The 4,228-nt window shown below is 38.2% G+C and overlaps 1 pseudogene; it reads right to left on the minus strand.

Moving 5' to 3' along the window:
* Positions 1 to 822: 822 nt before the first annotated feature.
* Positions 823 to 1,536, minus strand: LOC6649166 (annotated as a pseudogene).
* Between the last annotated feature and the right edge of the window lie 2,692 nt (positions 1,537 to 4,228).

Genomic DNA, 4,228 nt, shown 5'->3' on the forward strand with positions numbered 1-4,228 from the left:
TCGGAGATGCTTCCTTCTGCCTGTTACATACATTTTGGCGACTTTAATATACCATTTCACCCTATGGGTGTATGGTATAAAAACTGCACAGAGAGAACCTGAAGCTTGGCAGGTCAAACGGACAACGTCAAAAGTCTGAAATAAACCAAATGAAACGTAAAGAATGAAAGAAAAAGCCAACTTTTTGGCCATGGACTTGACTTGACTTGGTCTTTCCCTTTCCCTTTGGATTCTTGCCTTGGATTTGAAAACTTAGAAACTTGCGTCGGCAGCCACCAGTAACAGCAGCAGCAGCAGCTGAAGATGCCAAAAGGCACAAATGTAAAAGGCAAAAAAAAAACACAGAAAATTTAAGGAAAAGAGCAGAAGCTAAAGACCAAGAAGAAGGCAAATGGCAATGCCAAACAACGTCTGCGGCTAATTACAGGCTGCCAACAACAACAATCGCAGCAGGCCTAACAGCAACGACAACATGAGGACCAGAAATGATATATGTATAAGTATACTCACCCATATATGTATGTACACTATATGTACATAAGTAAGGATATATATAGTACCAATATAAGTGAACTGCAAGTTGCCAGTTCGAGCGGCTTTTTTTGCACTCGATTGTCTCCTTTTACTTCTTAGATAACTTTAACTAGATGGAAAATCCCCAATGAGCTGACAGCAAGCAAACTATTTCGATTGGACGCAGAAACAAACAAACACCAACAAAAGTAACTCAACTACATATATACCACAAATGATAACTTTAAAGATATGAACAACTAAACATAAGCCAAAATTTCGCATCCCAATAGATGTAAGGAACTAGGTTTAAGAATTATTACCAAATTCCGGATTATCAATCGATAGATGCCTAAATAAAACTCTTTTTGAGAAGGTCACAAGCTTCAATATGCAATTTTTTCCATCAAATTTTATGTGAAGGGGACCCACGTTCTGCCAGTTGTTCTTCAACAGTGAGACCAAGAAATTGATCGACAAGTTGACATTCGGGGCAAGTTCATTTTGTTTCATGCCCACATGACCGACGGCCACAGACAGACGCAGAACCTTCTTCATTTGGAATTTGATGGTGGATTTAACCTCCTAAATTTTGCCCCATCATCGATTCCTGATGCGACAGCAGACCAGGGAACTTGCCGGCCTTGTTAAGACCAGGACCCAAGAGACGCGGAATCTGCTTGTAAAGCGATTCGGAAGCCAAGAAAGTATCATAGGATTTGGCCAATTTCTTAACCAACTTCTTGTTCTTGTTCAGCTTCTTGAGAGCCTCAGCATCCATGTACTCGACGTTGTTGGCCTTGGCTTCATCGCAATGCTGTTGATCACCAAGGATGCACACCTTCATCTTTGGGCGGGGAATGTCCTTTTGGGTATCAATGTTCTTCAGGCCAATTTGGAGTTTCACTGTCTCCAAAAAGCCACGCTTCTTCTTAGCTGAAGCCTCCAACAGGCCGCTGACGCCCTCAAGGAGCGTGTCACGAGAAACTTTTGACGCCATGTCAAACACTTTCCGAATGCCGTTTCACGAAAAGGATTATCAGCATCAAAGGATGCTACAAAGAATAAGGACTAAATGAAACCCTTCATGAGATGGCAACCTACATAAGTAAACATATCCATAAGTGATTGCTTTTGTGGACTTAAAGAAGTCAGAAGGGACATAGGTCCAATGTTTTTGTTATCTTTCGCCTGATATTGATTGGCTCAAAGTATTTTTGATAACTTTTTCATTTTATATGGTTCTTGTCTTTATGATGCCACGAGGAAACTTTTCCGCTTGCTCTCCCATAATTTCGGCCCCTGAATAGTGAGTAGGGTACTCATTCAAGTGGTTATACTGGAACGGATACAGGGGACACTTCTCGCAATATCAACCTTTCGACTCATTTGGTCGGGCAATTCCGATAAATTCTTAAACTGACACAACGCTCTTCTTGAAAATGACCTAATTTTTTAAGCCGAACATCTTACAATAAGTTTTTTGATCGGACAACTCCCATAATTAATTTCTAGTTCAGTCCATAGTTAAGCTGAATATAATGTAGGACACTTTGTCATTCAAGGAATATCGCTCAAAGTCCAAAATAAATTCCAAATTCTGATAAGATATGATCTCTTTTATGTCAAATACAAGTTAAACAAGTTTAATAAATAATGATCGTCATTGATGTTAAAATCGTTCAATAGGTTAAAAAATAATCGCAAAGCGAAACACATACAATTTTTGACTACAAGTTATGAATACAAATGAAATTTGAAAAAAAAAAGCAAAGAGAAGCAAAAAATGACTTTATATCAATTGAAATATTGAGTACAATTATTTTAATTTGCCTGTGTCTCAACCCCTTTAAGGATTCAATTATAATTGTCCACTACTGTATGACCATATAATAAAGGGGTTTTCCAATCGAAATGTAAATTAAGAGGAAAGAATCAAGAGACCATACTACATATGTCCATTTGATTGAGTTGTCACGCCATATATAGTTTTACATATATATGTACATGGGGGAAATTGGTAAAAGGAAACCCGAGGGCCAAAATAATCATTAATCAATAGGCAATACTTCGACAAAGAGAGGGAGAAAAAGAGAGAGAGAGAGAAAGGGAAATTGAAAGTGTACACGTGAAGAAAAATGATTATGAATCAACTACAATCGGCAGATGATATATAGCATATATATACATATGTATATATCGAAAGATAAATAGTCAGAGTCAAAGATATACTTCATGAGATTATCTTTGTTAGATGTTTTCAATTTCAAAGTGTTAACCCTTTTTTCTTTGCAGTGTATGTATACATATATATATGAAAAGGTCAACCCTTTAGGTTCAAATTTCTTGATAATTTATATTGGTTTATTTGTTTTGGTCTGTAACAAAATATTTGAATTTATACAAATGACAAAATAATTAAAATTATTAACCTGAGCAAAGTTGGACGTCAACTAGGCTATATATCATTAGTGAACAACAACAACAACAACAGCAAGAACAAAAATGAGGCACAAACACGAAACCGAAGCGTAAAAATGGGCAACAAAAATGGTGACAATTTTTATTATTGACAAATTAATTGTCACCTTTTAACAAAATGCACTGGCTACATCAGCTGCTGGCGGTTATTTTGATACCAATTATAGTACAAAGCATTTGCCCCGAGGAGAGGGTGTGTGAGTGTGTGTGTGTGTGAGGGGAATCACATAATTATGATTAGATCGTACAGATAGACTCTACGCGAAAGACTAAAAGCAAAAAGGTGAACTAGTTAACATTTCATATGATCAACTACTCAATACCCTAAAAAGAAAGAAAGATAAAAGTCCATTACTTACCTTAATACCGCACAGTCCTGTGTATAAAGTTATCCATCAAACCAAGTGGCCGCACTCTATGCCTAGTCCATGGTCCCATATGATGTAAAAAGCGTAAAATTTTTGAACACGTAAAACATAGATTAGCGCCTTTTGTCAGCCACCTGACAGCCAACGCCAACCATCCAGCCATCCACCCACCCAACACCACCAAACGAAGCCAAGCCATCCAATCCTAGAAGGCACCTTTCAAGTGTCATTAGCCGAGGCCGAGGGATATGCGGAACACGTCAAGACCAAAGAACAAGGCTTCAAATATCTAATTAAATAGACACACACACAACAATGGCACGAACCAAAAAGTTAATCATATTTTAATGCTCCAACCCCTCTCCCTACACCACCCCTGCCTAGACCCACCCACAATGAGCTGCTGAAAATGGGCTAAAGAGGTCAGAAGCAGTGGAAAGGTTAATAACAATAACAAAAAAGCAAAAAAAAAAAAAAATGTAACAAAAAGCTAAAGGCAAACTCCTCGGGTGTCATTAGCAAATGGTTGGTAGAATGGGATGCAAATGGTCTGGATGGCCTGGTTGGCCTGGTTGCTACTGTTCCTGTTGCCATCGGCTTCGATTACCATCAATGGTTTAGTGGCAATTTGTCGTGGCCTTAGTTCTTGGGGGTCCTTTCACATGTCCTGCTCTTGTCACTTAATAATAGAATAGCACAAACCACAAAGCACTACAACTAAGCCATATGAAAAGACAAACAGTAGAAGGAGAGAGACAGAGAGAGACAGAGAGAGAGAAGGGAAAAGACAGAGCTAAGGTAGAAGGAGAAAGGTAAGCACCTGGGAAAGGTAATTTATCTAATGCAGTCATTAATTTCATATTAAC

This window comes from Drosophila willistoni (assembly GCF_018902025.1).
Source record: "Drosophila willistoni isolate 14030-0811.24 chromosome XL unlocalized genomic scaffold, UCI_dwil_1.1 Seg141, whole genome shotgun sequence".
In the NCBI taxonomy this organism is placed as follows: Eukaryota; Metazoa; Arthropoda; class Insecta; order Diptera; family Drosophilidae; genus Drosophila; species Drosophila willistoni.